Source organism: Mustela putorius, unplaced genomic scaffold, assembly GCF_011764305.1.
Source record: "Mustela putorius furo isolate JIRA1106 unplaced genomic scaffold, ASM1176430v1.1 tig00003972_pilon_pilon_pilon, whole genome shotgun sequence".
NCBI lineage: Eukaryota > Metazoa > Chordata > Mammalia > Carnivora > Mustelidae > Mustela > Mustela putorius.
Genome location: NW_025422115.1, coordinates 8311581 through 8330092, shown reverse-complemented (window position 1 = coordinate 8330092; position 18512 = coordinate 8311581). Strand labels below are relative to the sequence as shown.

At 41.4% G+C, this 18512-nt stretch overlaps 1 protein-coding gene across 5 annotated transcripts in view; it reads left to right on the top strand.

The window, feature by feature from the left end:
* Positions 1 to 18512, top strand: part of APBA2 (amyloid beta precursor protein binding family A member 2) — a 249547-nt gene that overhangs the window by 128961 nt on the left and 102074 nt on the right. The gene's annotated exons all lie outside the window — the stretch shown is intronic.

The following is an 18512-nucleotide window of genomic DNA, read 5'->3' as shown; positions in this document are numbered from 1 at the left end:
GATTTAATAATTTCTAATAGTTTTTTTGCAGCTGTGTTTAACAGGGATTTTCCTGTAATTTTATTGTCATATAATGTCAAGGTCAGGTTTTTGTGTCAAGAGGATGATGACTCTATGAAGTGAGGTGGGCAGTATTCCCTCCTTTTGTGTTCCCTGGAATATTGAGGGGCAATATTAATGTTTTCCTTTCTTTCTTCCTTTCCATTTCTCCCTCCCTTCCTGGCCTTCCTTCCCTCCTTTCTTCCTTCCTCTCTTTCTTTCTTTCACATTTTTAAATTGATTCATTTGAGAGAGCGCTCCAGCACACACGCAAAGGGAAGGGTCAGAGGGAGAAATAAACTCCCCTCTGAGCACAGAAGCCCTCAGGGACCCTGATTCCAGGACTCGGAGATCATCACTCGAGCCGGAGGCAGACACCCAACTGACTGAGCCACCCAGGGGCTCTTTTCTTTCCTTCCTTCCTTCCTTATTTCCTTTCTTCCTTCCTTCCTTCCCTTTGGATTTTTTTTTTTCCATCTGGTGTCAGGTTTGCTAAGTTGTGTTTCAGGAAGCTGTACTTCCTGAATGTATAAACATGGTCACAATTGTTTGTGTAATTGTATAATGTCCATCATTATCTTTTACAAATGATATCTACCTTTTCATTTCTGATACTGTGATTTGTGCATGCTGTCTCTTCCTACCTTCCATTTCCACTTTTATCAGTCTTGCTAGGGATTTATAAATTTAATATTCCCATGGGGCACCTGGGTGGCTCAATTTGTTGGGTGCCCAACTCTTGGTCTCGGCTCAGGGCTTGATCTCATGGTCCGGAACCCCACCTCAGGCTCCATTCTCAGCGAGGAGACTGCCAGAGATTCTCTCCCTCTTCCTCTGCCCTTCCCCCCACCTGAGCTTACACTCTCTTTCTTTACTTAAATGCATTTTTTTTTTTAAAAAGAAAGTAAATGGGTCAGAGGGAGAAACAAAGTCACCTCTGAGCACAGAACCCCTCATGGACCCTGATTCCAAGACTCTGAGATCATCACTCGAGCCGAAGGCAGACAGGGTTATCTAGATTATTTATGTTTACATCTTTTTCATTTTCTAATAAAGGAATTGGAAGTTACAAATTTCCCTGTAAACCTGCTTTAGCTATAATCTACTACTTTTAATTATTATGGTTAAAAAACACATAAGAAAGAATTTGTCATTTTTAAGTGTATAGTTCAATAGTATTAGCTATTCACATTGTAGTGAAACTTATCCCTGGGACTGGTTTTATCCCTCAAATCTGAAATTCTGCACCCATTAAAGAGTAACATCTTTTTTCCCCCTTGTCCCCAGCCCTGGCAACCCCCATTCTACTTTCTCTATCTATGAAATGACTATTCTAAGTGCTCCCCATATAAGTGGAATCATACAGTATTTATCTTTTTGACTTGCTTTTTTTTTTAGCTTAGCATAACATTTCATACATGCTGTACCATATGTCAGAATTTCCTTCCACTTTAAAGCTGAAAGATATTTCATTGTATGTAAATGTCACATTTTCCTTGTCCATTCATCCACTGATGGACATTTGGATGGCTTCCACCTTTTGGTTGTTACGAAAAGTAAAGCTATGAATATGAGTATGTAACAATATTTTTTGATATGTTCTATTTTCATTAATCTGTTCAAATGTTTTCAATTTTTTAAAATATTCTATTTACTTATTAGAGAGGGAGAGAGCATGCTGGGTGAGCTAGGAGTAGCAGAGGGAGAAGGAGAAGCAGGCTCCCTGATAAGCAGGGAGCCTGATGCTGGGCTCGATACCAGGATCCTGGGCTCATGACCTGAGCTAAAGGCAGATGCTTAGCTGGCTGAACCACCCAGGCATCCTAAATATTTTTAATTTTTATAGCTGTTTTATTCTTTGATATGTGAGTTATTTCAAAGTGGTTATTTCCAAATGTCTGCATATTTTCTAGGCACACTTTTATTGTTTATTTCTTGCTTAATTATACTATAGCCAGAAACATATCTTTTATGATTTTTAACATTTAAATTTTGCTTCGAATCATTTTAGATTTGCCCACCATATGATTAATTTTGATAAAATTTTCTGTGTGTACTTGTGTGTAGTTTCTTGGTGCAGTAATTTACATACATCAACAAGGAAAATTTTGGTAATTATGGTGTTCATATCCATTTCCATTCTGACTCTTTTCTGCTTGTTATATCATTTACTGAGAGAAGTGTGTTAAAGTATCCCACTGTGATTTTAGATTTGTCTTTTTATAGTTCTGTCAATTTTCCCCTTCATACATTTTGAAAGCATATGACTAAATACATATAAATTTAGAATTTAAATTTGAAATTTATTCCTAGCAGGTTACCCTATGTTTTATTATGAATTACTTCTTTTTTCCCTTAGAAATGTCTTTTCCCTAAAGTCTACTTCATCTGTCATTATAACTACACCAACTTTCTTTAAACAGGTTTTTTTTAACTTCAGAATAGCTTTAGATTTACAGAGAAATTGGATAGATAGTAGAGGGAGTTCTCATGTATCCTATACCCACTGTTCCCTCTTGTTAAAATCTTATACTAACAGGGTACATGGCAAGCAATAAACCAGTATTAATACATTATTATTAACTACAGTTTGTCCTTCATTCGGGTTTTCTTAGTTTTTATCTAACATAACATCCCTTTTCTGTTCTGTTCCAGGTTTTCCATTTAGGATACCACATTGAACTTAATCTTCATGTCTTCTTAGGCACTTTTAGATTGTGATAGCTTCTTAGACTTGGCTTGTTTCTGATGACCTTGACAGCTTTGAGGAGTACTAGTCAGGTATAGAATATGCTGCAATTTAGGTTTATCTCGTTTCTTCCTAATGGTTATATAGGAGTTAGGGGCTGTTGGTCAAAAGAGTGCCTAGGGAAGAGCAGCCTTCTCATCATATCAAATCAAGGGTACATAATGTATCACTCATTAACCTTGATCACCTGCAAGTTATGTTGCATCTCCATGAGGGGCAGTAGCTAACAAATTATGTGGAATTATTGCACACAGATTGGTCTCTTCTCCCTTTTTTATTGATATGTTCATTTATTTAATTTGTCTGTAACAGAACATATGTTATGTTTCCTAACATATCCAACATATCCAAATATCACACTCCTTTTTCTTTTCCCTCTTCTCTCCAGGAGTTTGGTTCCTCAGGTTCTCATTGTGTTAGTAGCCCTAAACTACAATTTCTTGTATCCCCAACCTTGTAAGATTGCCAAAAGTTCTGTTTAGTCCTTTTGCTTATTAACCACCACTTCCTGCTTGATTTTTAAGTCTCTTGGCTTCTACCAGTTATGAATCCACAAAAATGCCTTGGTGAGAAGAGCTGCACAAAATGCCGAGATTAGTGCAGTTATATTTTCTTGCTTGTCATGGGGCACCTGGGTGGCTCATTTGGTTAAGTGGCCAACCCTTGATCTCAGCTCAGGTCTTGCTCTCAGGGCTGTGAGTTCAAGCCCCACATTGGACTCCACACTGGGCATGGAGCCTAACTTAAAAAAACTTTTTTTCTTGCTTGTCAGGATCTCAGCCCCTCCAGTCCTAGTTGTCTCGGCATCACTCTGATGTTTCCATAGAGATTTTTTTAAAATGTCATCAAGAGTTTCTGGTTTTGCTTGGTGAGTGAATTAGTCTGGCACAAGCTGGTGCATCATAGACAGAAGTAGGATTGATCAGGCATCATGCTTTTTGCTTTAATCCACTATGTCATGGTTAATGATGCCTCATAATATTTGAAGATCTGGTGCTTTGCTCTCAGTCATCAGATATCCTAAGTAATGCAGATTTTATATGTCACGTAGGAAAATAAATCATTCTGTACATATCCTTTATCTATACCTGTAGTCACAAGGGCTAGCAAAAAGGATGTCTGCTGACTTCTTCTCAAGGTAAGGGGGGAAAATAATGACCTTGGAAGAAGATAGACTTCATCACAGAGGTTTATGGTGAAAGGAACAGATGGGGAGAGCTGTGTGAAATGAACTTTTCAGTCTTGGGGACCTAGCAACAGTGCAATTACTGATGCAAATTTTTGGTTTAATCTTAAAAACATTAAGCCTCTCTGTATGGTTAAGAATGGATTAGTTTGAGGACATCACTTCCAAGATGAAGTCTGTGCCTCACATTAGGGTATCTGGCAATGACAGTGTATGTCTCACTAAATGAATCTTCACTGTGTGAGATATTCCATGTATGCTCTTGCCAAGCCTTGCCTCTGCCACCCCTGTACTTGGGCTGGATATTTCCCCACCCTTTCAGTTTTGCATATTCTGTGGTTCTGAAGAGCAGCTGTGTTCCTTATTTTCACCCACAATGGAATACAACCAAATCATTGAAAAAGTCTCCACAGATTGAGTTATCCACGAACTGATGCCATTGTAGTAGGATCATTCAATTAGGCACAAATCCATCTCACTTTGTCACATCCAATATAACATAGTTCAGTTTGACCCACAAGAATGTGGGGAAGGACCTGTCATGTATCTTGTTGAAACCCAGGTGCATTCTCTTTTCAGGATCTTCTTTGCATATGTCTCTATCAGAGAGAGAAATGGGACTTATTTCACAAGCAAATGGTTAGCTCTCACAATGGCTACTTTTCTTAAAGGTAATCACAAACCAACCCTTTAATAAGTGCATTTTAGAACTTCGCTGTCCAGTATGGCAGCCACTAGCCACGTGTGGCTATTTCTATTTAATTTAAATTAATTAAAATGAAGCAAGTTAAAACATCAATTTCTCAATGAACTAGCCACATTTCAAGTGCTCAAAGCCTACTGTATTGGGCAGCACAGATAAAACACTTCTATCATTGCAGGAAGTTTTATTGAACAGCTGTTCTAAATCTTGATTCTAGAATCAGATTCAAGTCCACCAGCCTACGCATTGCCCTGTCAGGATTTGACAGTGTCACAGACATCTGCACGGTACTTTCCTGTAGACACTCTTTCTCATGGTACTTTCCTGTAGACACTCTTGTTAGTGGTAGAACTTATTTTCATATCAGGAAGAAGAAAAACTTTCTTAATTGAGAGAATACATTTTTTTTTTTTTTTTTTTTTTTTTTTTTTTTTAAGGAGTCATCAGGCAAGCTCAGGATGATCCGCCCACTGTTTGGAAGATTTGCTTGCTCGGTGGTGTCTGCACCCAAGTAGCAGATCGTGAGTCAGAGATGTGAGGGGACAAGTGTGTAGGAAGACCTGGAAGGAGGAGCTCTGGGCTGGGAGGCAGGGACACCCATGCTGTGACCTTAGGCAGGTCATTGCAGTGCAGAGTCTCGATTTCCCCCCTCACCCCTTCTGTTTTCACAGAGTTATTGTGACTACAGGGAGCACTGCCAGACATCTTACCCGTATCTCTCTGGTCCTCAGAATACCCATGTAAGCTCGTATTAGTCTTCATTCTAGACGAGACACCTGGAGCATAGAAAGCATGACTGTCAGCATGAACTCTTAGTAGACATTCACGCCTGTTCTTTTTTATGGGACGATCCCTTGGTTCCTGGGTCCAGACTTTTCCTCCATAGGATCTTAGATGGGTGGGGAAGGTCTCTTAGCCTGTAGCACTTCCCAGGGATGAGGAGATGGCAATGCCAGCTTCTAACCTGAAGGTGGCGCTTGAGCACGTGATGCCAGTGGCAGTGTGCCCTGCAGAGGACTGGTTGGATTCCCGTGATTGCAGCTCCAAGAAAAGTATCCGTGGAAAACCGGGAACCACTGAAATGCATTTCCACTCTATGGTGGACACTGTGACTCAGGTCGTGGGGTTGGTGGTAGAAGTGGCTCTTCTTTCTGTCCATGGGGTCCCCATCCCCAATGTGCTGTTGGGTTTCAGTGTCTCGGCTTACCCTCCCTGGACTTCTGTCCCTCCCTGGTTTCCTCTTTGCCTGTGTCTCCTCATTCTCTGTTTCTCTCTCCCTGCGTTCTATCTCCCTGTCTTTCTCCCACTTTCCTCACCCTTCATACTTCAACAAGTTCCTTTCTCCAGGTTATGCTTACTAAATAAATCCAGTGGTTAATATACTTAGGTTTCTTTCCAAGAAAGACAATCGAAAGGTCTGTAAATTCTGACTGCAAGAAGAAGATAAGGAACCCAGGAACATGGCACTTCTGAGGAAGGGAGGGTTGGGTCCTGGAGCAAACGGTTTGGGTTGTGTGTTTGCGCAGTGTGGTGTCTTACCTGCCTACAACTGAGAAACCTGGGAATTCAATGTCCTGGTTTCCTGAGCTGGGGCATCTCAGTGGCTGAGCTAGAAAGAGAATCAGAGCCCAGAGTGGACTCACCCAGCCCTCAGTTTGGTTCTGAGAAACTTCCTTTTATTTTCTAGTTGATAATTTCCTTCTCTCTTTTCTCCCTTTCTGGAATTCCCATTTGGCTGATATTGGACCTCCTAATTTCATCCTATGGATCTTTGTCTTTTGTAGTTTTCCATCTCCTTTCTGTTCTGCTTTTTGGGATATTTCTGACTTTATCTTTAAATTCCTGTAGTGATATTTTTATACTCTCTCCCACTTTTAATTGGAAATTAAAGAGGTCTTTCTGCTCTGTCATCATTTCTTTTTTGTAGCACCCCACTATCAGTTTTGGGGAGCAGTATCTTCTTATATTTGTTGATTGCATTAATTACTATTTTGTTTCTTTTTTTTTTTCTTTTTTCTTTAGAGAGGGGGAAGGAGAGACAGAGGGAGAGGGAGAGGGAGAGGAGACTCTCAAGCAGACTCCCTGCTGAGTGTGAAGCCTGACTCCAGGCTCGATCTCATGACCCAAGATCATGCCCTGAGCTAAAATCAGACACTCAGCCAACCGCACCACCCAAATGCCCTTATTTATTTATCTTTGGCAGTTTCTCCTGTTTGCTGCTTTCTCATTGTTTCGTTTGGTTTCCTTGCACTTGCTTATCTGGATTTTTCTTTTCCTGTGTGAAGCCTTCCTCCCAAATCTGTGATCCTTGATCCCCAGAAGTGGATTGGAATCTCTGTTTGCACCTGTGGCTTCATATTATAAGCCAGGGAGCATTAAAAAGCACCAGTCCGGCGGCGGGGGTGTGGGGGGGGTTCCTGTCCCAGGCCAGTTGGCTCAAGATCTCATGGAGTGGGGTATTGATAGATTGATGGATAGAGATATACAGATGAAGACATAGATTTCAACTCACCAGTCATTCTGATGTTCAGCCAGAGCCGAGAACCGCTACTTCGCTGGTTGCCCTTGGGGTGACAGTGCTGGTTCTTTCAAGAGTTAGCTCATCTACCACGTGTTCAAACCAGTCTAGAGCTTTTTAACGCCCTGGGTGCCTAGGAGACTCTGATGGCATCCACATGATTTTCCATCTTTCTGCACCTTTGGCAGATTTCAGAGTGGGACTCCTCAGTGCTTTAAGTTTCAGGGACCTGTGGGCAAGGAGGGTAAGCTCCCGTGTCTGGGGCGGCAGACAGACAGTCCATCTGCCAGACGTGTCTGTACAACTGCAGTAGGAAATATGGGAAGGAAGCAGGTCAGTCCAGCTGGGAAGAGTGGGATCTAGGTGGGGTGATCTGAGGCTGAAGTGGCCAGTGAGCAGCCCCTGGCTGGGACATGGACCAGGATCTGTGAGGGAGGCTTTAGCAGAAGCCAGGAGTTTTGGTCTTTGGGCTCTGGTGAGACGAATCCTCCCTGTCCTCAGTGCTGGGAGAAGAGTGGAGGCCAGGAGTAGCGGGATATGGTGTATCAATGCCAATTTATCTACATCAGTAGTAAAAAGATGCCATGGTTTGAGAGTGAAGAGACAATGGGAAAGACTGGACTGTGGCAGACTGGTGAGACAGGTGGCCAGGCCTTGGGCCACCATCCCTCACTGTCTTGGGGCCTGGCCTCAGCCATGCCTCTTCTTGGAGTCTGGGCTACTTCATCTGGGAAGAGAGGGTCTCCTGATGGTCCCTGCCTTTGCAAGAGAGTAAATGGGCTGGTGCATGTTGGGGGATGGGGTTATAGACTGGGATGCGGCTATAGATGAGGCTGGATCACAAGAAGCCAGTTGGTGTTTTTTGTTATCTCAGTGTGTGTGGTATAACCTTCCGTCATGCAGTAGAGATCAAGTTTGCTCTTGAACTTGCAGACTAGATGAGGCATGAAGATGGAGGGGAGAAGGAATAAGCAGAAGGCAGGGCGCTCTCGAGGCTGCCCTCTTACTTGCGGTGAACTGGGCAGAGGGATGCTAGGTCCTTGGTGAGAGGGCCCCAGGGTGTCCCCTGACTTATCCTCCCCTCTCCCTTTACCTGTATGGTTCTCCTGGGGGTGGGGGTTATGTCGTTCTCTAAGGAAGAAGGTGGTCTCCTGCATTTTTTTTTTTGGCTCAGGACAAGTTATTTTTGGTTTAAGGATATTATAGGAAGGCCAAAATTATTTGTATTTTCTTTGTAAGACACTTGAAGATCTGCACAACACAGAGGTACATTCTTCAACACAACTGAGATGTCACAGATAAAGCCAGACGCTCCCTTGGCGGATTCTCCCTTGTGTATTTGGATGAGCATGTGGCTGTATTTTGTTTTTACATGAACGGAGGGGATCTCAGAGTCCGTGCATTGTTCTGCTACTTGACTGTCTCACTGCACCCTCTTTCAGAGAACTTACATACAGTGCTGCCGAGGAAAGCTACCTGCTCTGGTTTAACCACCGTGTAGGGTTCCAGTGACCCAGTGACTACACGTACTGCATGGTGTTGCATGTACCCTCTCCTGCGATGAACATGTGGGTCATTTTCTAACATTTGCTCTGCAAGTGGTAACGTTCGTGGGCTCATGTTTCTCTAGAGTGCATGGAAAGAGGTGGGGATGGCAGGGTGATAGTTGCTATGAGGTTTCTTTTCAGAATGGCTACAGCTTGGTTTTGTCCCTACAGTGAAATCAGCTCTTGATGGTACAGTTTTGCAGGTCTAATGGGAGGAAGATCACGGTCTTACTTCGTCATTTCCCTGATGATTTGTGAGGTTAAGGATATTTATATTGTCCCCCTGGGTCAATTCCCATTTGTCATTTTGCTCTTTGTCTCCTCCTGGGTTACTTGTCTTTTTCTTATTGGTATGTAGGATATGTTTCGGTGTTGGTGTGAGTGTTTGAATCTGTGGTGTACAAGCAAATGTTGTAACACATCCTGTATACGAATCTTTTGTCTCATATACTCCCACTATCTGTTCCAGTTAATTTGTCTTCTTTGTTTTTGGTGGGTTTTTTTTTTTTTTCCTCCTGTGGGTTTAAAATTCTGATATAGGAAAAAAGTTATTAGTCTTGATGATTTTTTGTTATGTCTTACTTAAGAAACCTTCCTTGCATGGACTGTCTGCTATTGTAGAGTCATCTCCTTTATACTGAGATCATGAATCCATCTAGAATTTATTTTCATAAGAGGTGTGAGGCAGGTATGTCTTTTTTTCCTAAATGGGTTGCAATGATTATAGCCCATTTTCCCCCCAATGATTTGAAATGTTACCTTTATTGCATATTATATCATTATAGATGTTGGGCTGTTCAGACACTCATCGTTTCTTTTGGTTCATGTATATATTCCTATGCCAATAAAAAAAATCACTATTTTATTTTTATATCTTTCATTGTTCTACAGGGTTTCTACAGTCTCTTCTTCTGCTGCCTGGATTTTATTATTCTTATTGAGGTTCTGCTGGAATTGTGTAGATTTTATAAATTGATTTGGAGCAAATAAAAATATTTGTAACACTATTATAATATATAAGTATTATCATATTATATATGCATATGCTTATATATTTATGTTTATGCTATATATAATTTTATATTATTATATTACCATATTTACAATCTTGTCTGTTGTCTCCATAATATATGTTTCTCATTAAAGTTTTATACATTTTTGTTACGTTCTTTTCTTAGATGCTTCAATTTCGTTGCTGTTGTGTCTGAAATCTTGCTCATTATTATATTTTCTCAGTTGTTATTGCTAATATTTAGGAAAGCTATTGAGTTTTATATGTTGAACTTGCACATAGTGACCTCACTAACCTTTCCTTTTAGTTCTAGTAATTGAGCTAGAGAAACGCTTTTCTCCCAAAGATAACCATATTGCCAGCAAAAATGCCTCTTCTCAGCTTCCCGCCTCTTAAGATTTTTTCTTGTGTTTGTAGCTCTGTCCGAGATGATCAGTACATGATGAAACAGTGACAGTGATAGCACACATCCTCCTCTTCTTCCTCAGGCCACAGGGAATGCTTTGGTTGTTTTGTCATAAAATGGTCACTGCCTAACATCTATTATCAAGTTAAGGAAATCTGCTTCTTCACCTGCTTCTTAAGGTGATTTTCAATCAAGAATGATTCATTGGATTTCATCAAGCTCTTTTTATTTTCTTTTTCTTTTTTGGGGGTGTCATGATCATATGGCATCATTTAGGATTGATAGATTTGGGGAGGAAGTGATGGTAGTGGAAGTTTTATTAGCTGACTGTCATAATACTTTTTTCACTGAACTAAAGATTTTATAATTCACAGAAGAAGAGAAAAACCCTAATAAACAGGCATATCCATTGCCATATTTGCTTAGTTTTTAGTTTTGATGATTGGTCCCATTTGCTCTCCCCCCTTTTCTTTGCTGAAGTTTTTAAAATAAAACAAATGATGATAGCCATCAGTATTTGCCCATAAAATGTCAGTTTACACTTTAAAAATAAGCACATCTTCCTATCTTCCACAATACCACAATCCTGTTAATAACATCAGCATTAATTCATTAATATCCCCTCACCCCGTCTGTATTAAACATTCAGTCATCCCCAGAATGTCTTTGAGAGTTGGTCTTTTTACTGGGACTCAAACAAGGACCCAAACTGCACTTCCAGTTGTAAAGGTTCTTAAATCTCCTCTTTAAACTAGGATACTTCCCTGCTTTTTATTTTTTCCCCATTATATTTAACAATTGTAAAGACTGAAATGGACCAGTTGCTGTGTATCAAGTCTCATCTCCAGCCTTCGACTGCTTTCTTGTCGTATCATGTAACTTTCTCTCCATCTCCTGTGGTTCTTGTAAACTGGAACTTAGGTCCAAAGACTGGTGTATTAGTCAGTTCGTGCTACATAACGACAATGACAGAATCTTAACTGACATGTAACTGTGAGCATTTTTCTTTATGTTCACAGGCTGTGGGACAGCTGGGGCAGGTACAGGTTAAAGGTCTGCTGAGGTGGCTCAGTCTTTCACCTGCTTATGCTGAGACCCGGGCTGGTCTGAGACAGCCTGGTTATTCGGAGACCCAGCCCCAGGGGCTGACTAGGGAATGCATGTCTCATGGTAAATCCTGGGAACACAAGAGCAGTACATGGAAAGACGGGATAGCCCTCAAGGCATCATCTTGGAAATTTTGCATATTGTCATTTTGTCCACATTACATTGGCAAGTCACATTGCCAAACCCACTATCAATGGAGTGGGAGGTACCCTTCTCCCAGGGAGGAAGGCATAGATTGTCAGTGATAAATCTAATTTACCAAAGCATGTTTAGATTCAGATGAAAATTTCTTGGCAGGAATATTTTATCAGAGATGCTGTGTATTTCATATTGCAACGTATCACAGTTCACACATGGTATCTGGATGTCTCATGGCTGCTAATTCATCTGACGAGTTATGATTAATCCCCGGGCTAAGAGGGTGACAGCTTGGTCATCTGTTGCAAAGCTGTGTGTTCCCCTTGAGACTTACAAGTGATCTATGAAGGGCTCTTTGGTACTGTGTGTATTGGGTGCTCAGTTAACTTTGCATGATCCGTGGATGATCCTGGCCTGAATCAATTAATCTGTTAGTTGCTATAAATTGGATTTCATAATTCTCTTATACCATTTGCGTTCATTACCTGGCATTCTCTGGAAAAACATTGGTTTCTCCCATCAACTGGACCACCCTGTAGTATAATTTCTACTGTTTTTTAAATTATTTTTTTATTATTTATTTTTAAAAAAAGATTTTATTTATTTATTTGACAGACAGAGATCACAAGTAGCCAGAGACAGAGGAGGAAGCAGGCTCCCTGCTGAGCCGAGAGCCCGATGCAGGGCTTGATCCCAGGATGCTGAGATCATGACCTGAGGTGAAGGCAGAGGCTTTAACCCACTGAGCCACCCAGGCGCCCCTATTTTTTTATTTTTTATTTAGAGAAGAGAGCACATGCTAGCGGTGGGGGGTGCAGGGTGAAAGGGGGAGAGAGAATTTAAGCAGGCTCCATGAAATGGGGCTTGATACCATGACTCCAAGATCATAACCTGAGCCCAAACCAAGAGTCAACTTAAATGACTGAGCCACCCAGGCACTCCTAATTTCTATTGTGAAAACACAATAAAAGCTAACTGTTTCCCTTCAATTATTAATTTTCAGAATAAGAAGTTGGTGTAATAGCCAGCTTTATTGGTATGATAGATTTTCTGAGGCCAAACCATCTTCCTTTTTATGAAATAAACGGTTTTTGGTCATAGTGTATTAGTCTTTTAATACTCATACTGAACATATTTGTTAAAGTTTTATTTAGAGTTTTTGTGTCCCTGTTCATATTGGAGATGGAATTTGTTTTCATAAAAGGAGTTGCTTTAGGGAGGCCTGGGTGGCTCAGTCAATTAAGCATCTGTCTTTGGCTCAGGTAATGATCCCAGGGTCCTGGGATCGAGTCCCGCATCGGGCTCCCTGTTCGGCGGGGAGCCTGCTTCTCCCTCTGCCTGCCACTCCCCCTGCTTGTGCTGTTTCTCTCTCTGACAAATAGCTTTTTAAAAAATGAGTTGTTTTAGCTTTCTTTTTCTTGGATCTGACATGATGATGATCTGTTTCTTAAAAATTTAATAAATCCCACTTTGTAATTTTATCTGGATCTGTTGCGTTTATTAAATTATATATGCGGTTAATTTTTAAATATATGGTTATTTATGTTTTATACTTATTCAGCCAGTTGTGATAATTTTTGTTAAGAAAAATATTCCTTTTCATTCAGTTACATTTGTAAGTTTATCAATATAAAATTCTAATATAAATATATATATATATCAATATAAAATTCTATCACTTTAAAACTTTTCTGCATTTGTAATTATGGCCACCTTTTCAATTACATTCATTCCTTTTTTTCCCTTGATCATGTTTACTTTAGTAAACATTTAGTAAAGAATATGTAAACATTTAGTAAAGAATATATATATTCTTTTTATATTAAGCCAACTTTTGATGAATTTTGTCATTTAAATTTTTTATATTCTACTAATTTCTGCTTTCTAATCTTAAATTTTCACTTTTCCTTTCTTTAGACTTTCTTTATACTTTTGACCATCTTTCCTTACTTAAAAAAAAAAACCAGCTCTAATAAATGTGTATTTTTCCTAATGAGTGCTAATGCAGCCACATTCCTTAGCTGTGAGTTCCAATTTTTTAATTCATTTTAAAAAATGTATAATTTACATTTTGAATAGTTGTTAACTATCCCTGTAGCAGCCTGCATCCAAACAGGAGATAGAAATCATGCCGTAGGTTAAATAGGGGGAGCTTACTGTACAGAATGATCAAGTCTTTTAAAAGAATTGCTATAAGATATCAGAAACCCTCTATGGTACCCTAGGGGTGGGGGAGAGCACCCAAAGAAGGATAAACCTGAAAGAGATCCGAGGACATGCTCTCGTTGGAGAAGGCATGGATTAGCCACGAGGGAGCAGGAACGTTTGTATTGTAACACTAGGCCACCCTCCAGGTGCAGGCCGGAGCAGGTAATGGGCAGTTGGTATGGGCCCACCATGGGATCTTAGGTGCCGGCAAGGGCAGAAGGCATATGGGTCATGCGGAAGTAATGAGTTCTTGGTATGGGACCCTCCTGGCTGCAGGTGGCTGCATGTGGGTTGTCAGAGGCTTGCCAGCAGAGCCCAGACAGGTGGCTGTGCAAAGGATCTGTAAGGGTGTTTGCTGAGGCCACAGACAGACAGCTCTGTGTACCAGGCTACACAAGGCCTTGCCAATGTGGTCTAGCAGGTGTCTGGCTCAGTGGGGTTCTGTGTTCTGTGTTGAAAGAATGGCCTGACCAAGCGCTTGGGGTTCTCCCTCAGGACGACTCAGCCTCTTCTTCAATCAAGGGGCCCTAGGAGCTTGAATTGACTTACTTATTTTACTTTTTTTTTTTTTTTCAAATTTGAGTTTGAAACCATGATTTTCTGCTTTGGCAACTCAACTCACATATCTTGAATTCTTCCTATCATATAGATGAAGCAGTACTCCAGAAGGCTATCCATCTGTTTCTTTCCTTAGAGACATCATGACCAGTCAGCCACCACGAAAGATCTTTGCCGGCCAAAACTTTCTGATTACTGGCAGTTTCCTACTTTTCTGTATGGCTAACATGCCTGCCTTTGCCACTTGGCTTTGGCTACTCTGGGATCCCATCATCCCCGTTGCATCAGGGAGTTCATCTTGGTTGGAAAATCCCCTACAGTCACACTGCAATCTGAGTCACATTTAATTAATTATGAGTCACATCATCCTCATATTAAAAACTTCTATTGGAGGAGGTGTCAGTGGACACAGTAATGTACAATTTCACTAACTCTCCTAAAAAAAGAGGAGGGTACTCCCTTCACTGATGTATTTATCAATACTGTGGTGAATGGAGTATGTTCTGGGCCTTCTCATGGAACCTAGTGGAAGGGTTGAATGTGCAGGCCACGATAAATCCAGTCCAACATTCCTATCCCTCTGAGGCTTTGGGTAACCTCCTCCACGTCATGCTGGGGAAGCTCTGACATTCCAACTTCAGCAAATGTAGACCACCTTTGTGTCCAAGTTTCAACCAACCAAGTAAGCTGTCAGGGCCTCATCCAACTGCATGAGCTCATACATTCAATCTAGAATCCCTAGCAAGTGTCCCCTGCCTCAGTGAATTGAACTTATTGAGTGTTATATTCTACCTTACTTGGTCTAACACCCTCAGGATTCATTCCCACACGTGTTTCGCAGGTATCTGCCTATCTTTGTCAGCCAGGTCTTACAATGCTTTTGGTATGGAGGTGGTTTCCTCCTGGAGCGTGCACATCTGTCCCCTGGAAGGAGTTGAGATTTGTCACTGGGTATAAGTGTCATGGCAGTGAGGGGGTGGTTTGGGGTCAGGAGTATGAGCTTCCCCTTTTGAGGCATCTGCCCCAGGTAAAGTTATGACAGGTTTTTGAGCTAAGGAAGCCTGGTCTCCTCGGACAGCAGAGGTAAGCTACTTCTACTGACAAGAGACTCTCAGAACAACATTTCAAGATTGTCCGTTTCCTCTGGAGCTAACCAGATGTTCCCACTCAGGTCTCAGGATCTTGTTTGTTCCCAATGACTGCCCTGACTGGCCCATGAAAACTGGGTGAGACTGTGCATACCGTTGTTGTTTTCATTCAGCAGGTGCACAGTTACACTTGTGTGTGATTTCTGCCAATAACAGTAATATTCCTGTGGCTACCAGAGTCAGTTATTTAACGGATGTCAGGGAGGCGGTCTGACTCTCAGAGCATGGTGTACCAGGAGTTATCAGACCTCAGTTTGGCATTTTCTGTCTGTAGGCACTCAAGGGCTCTCAGAAGGATCTATCGCCCATCACGGACCATGTAGTTGTCCTTAACCGCCACCAGAGTCAAGCGTGGCAGCCACTCCAGTTCCCAAATTACATGCTTCTGTTGCCACTTCATCTGTCAACCACTGCTCTTACCTTGATTAATTGCGATGCTGCTGTATTCCACGGTTGCTAGCATCCTACTTCCCACCAGTGGAGAGGAGTTCAGCATTGTGCTCAAGGTGAAGGGCATCACCAAACCCATTCCCAAATCCCGTCTTTAGGGGTCTACCTCCTGGGACCAATCCTGTCACATTCTAGGTCTAATCAAGAGGTAAAAGTGACATATTAGTTTAAATGGGGGGGAAACCTAGTAAAAGGAATTACTAACTATGTTAAAATAATAACTAGGAGATATCAGGAAACTCTATGTGGTACCTTAGGGCTGAGCAGAAGTACCCAAGGAAGACAGTCTTGGGAGGGCTTCAGACTTTATTGGAGGAGGAGTGATTCAGCCATCAGATAGCAGAGACATTCAATGGCTTAGGCAGGCCAGAGCTGGTTTGGAGTTGCTGTTGACGGCGACAGGTTACCCCTCTAGAGCATAAGCAGGGAGCAGGCAATCAGCAGCTGGCGGTGTGGGCATGCAGTGGGAATTCAGGCCCAAGCAGGCAGGAGAAGGCCTGCAGAGTGTGCAGACCCTGAGGGAGACCCAGAGGGGCCTGGCTGTGTAAGTCTCTGGTTTCTCCTTGGAGGGATGGCCAGATCAAGGCTGCCAGATTACAGAGGAACTGGGGTCCGGGCCTGTGGCGGGAGCTGGAAATTGCAGGAAGCTGCATTCCTCCTGCAGCGCCCCTCCGTCGCCCTCTATCCAGAGCACTTACCATTGTGCTCACCTGAGAGAATTCTGTGGTCCATCACACAGCACAGAGTGACACATAGCATTCACACGTGTCACAACGGCTGTGTTCAGAGCTGAGAGGCAGTATGCTGATACCTGACACAGGCTTTCTGTCCTTAATTTCTAATTTTATCCCATTGTAGTCAGTGAGTACAGGCAGTACAAATTCTCCTTTATAGAATGTAAAAGTTCCTTTGTGGCCTTATACTAGCTACATAGTTTTTATTAAAACACAGTATATCTTTTTTTTTTTTTTTAACTCTGCTTTCTCTATTTGTTGGGTACAGAATTCTAAGTAAATCTCTGTCAAGCTTGTTAATTTTTACTTAAATCTTTATATCCTATGTCCTTGGTATCCTTATGTTTATATCCTTATGTTTAGTTATTTTTACCTCTGTTAAGGTCTCCCGATATGATCACGACTACGGACGTCATCTTTTATCACCATTAGTTACTTTGTTTATATTTTGAAGGAATGCTGTTAAGTTGATCTAGGTATGTGATGCTCTTGGTGAATTATTCCTCTCATTAATAGGAATTTTTCTTTTTGTCTCTTTCTGTACTTTTCCATTCATGTTTATTTTGTTCCATCAGTATTGCCATACCTACTTTCTTCTTGTTGGCATTTGTCTGGTGTATCTTTTTATCCATTTTTTACTTTGAGCGATCTCATATATTTTGTTTAGGTATAGTCATGTAAGAAATGTTGTGGTCTAAATGTTTGTTTCCCCCCAAATTCAGATGTTGAAATCCTAACCCCTCAATGTGGTGGTGTGAGGAGGTGGGGCCTTTGGCAGGTAGAGCCCCCATGAATAGGACTCATGCCCTTAGAAAGGAGACCCCAGAGCTTTCTCACCCCATCTCCCAGGGGAGCACAGAGCGAGAAGACACAGCCACCTGTGAACCAGGCTTTCTCCAGATACCAGCTGGAGATGCCTTGATCTTTGACTTTCTAGGCTCCAGAACTGTGAGAAATAAATGTTTTTTATAAGCCACCAGGCTATTGCATTTATGTTATAGCAGCCTGAATGGATAAAGACTTCATAGTTGGATTTCCTCAGATTATCTGAAAATCTACCTTTTTCAAACAGACAGACTAAAAGAGAGTGTAAATAGCATGCTACAAATTTCCCTGGGCTGTCATAATAAAATACCACAGAAGTCCAAGATCAAGGGGCTAGCCAGGTTGGTTTCTTCTAAGAGTTCTTTGGTTTGCAGATGGCTGTCCTGTCCCACCCTGTGGCTGTCCCTCTGTGTGTCCAGATCTATCTTCTTATGAAAACTCAGGTCACTTTGGATTAGCCCATGCTAATGGCCTTGTTTTGACTTAATTACCTCTTTAAAGCCTTATCTCCAAATAATATTACATTCTGAGGTGCTGAGGGTTACAACATCAACGTATGAATTTGGGGGCACACGATTCAGCCCAAATAAGCACATAACTAGATTTTGTGCTGCTTTTGCAGACTAATCTTAAAATCTCTTTTTTTAGGTAAATTTAATGTGATGTTTGAACTCCTCTTGACATTGCAGTTTGTTCATATTTTCTTCTTGCGTCTGTTTTGTCTCTATTCTATCTTTGGTTAAGTGGATTGTGTTTTCTGAGTTCTCTTTGTTTTCCCCTAACAGTTTAGAAATGATGCATTCTATTTTTCTTAGACATCAATGAAAAACTTGCATTTTTGTGTTGCCATCTGGAGTTAAGGAATATGTCCTCCTTTCTCATAAAAACGACATGGATGGAACTAGAGGGTATTATGCTGAGCAAAATAAGTCTGTCAGAGAAAGACAGTCATCATATGATTTCTCTCATGTGGAATTTAAGAAACAAAACAGAGAAGCACAGGGGAAGGGAGGGAAAAATAAAATAAGACAAGATCCGAGAGGGAAACAAACTGTAAGAAACTCTTAACTCTAGGAAACAAACATGATGAGGGGAGGTGGGTGGAGGGATGGGGTAACTGGGTGATGGGCATTAAGGAGGGCACCGAATAGGAGCACTGAGTGTTGCAGAAGACTGTATAAGAC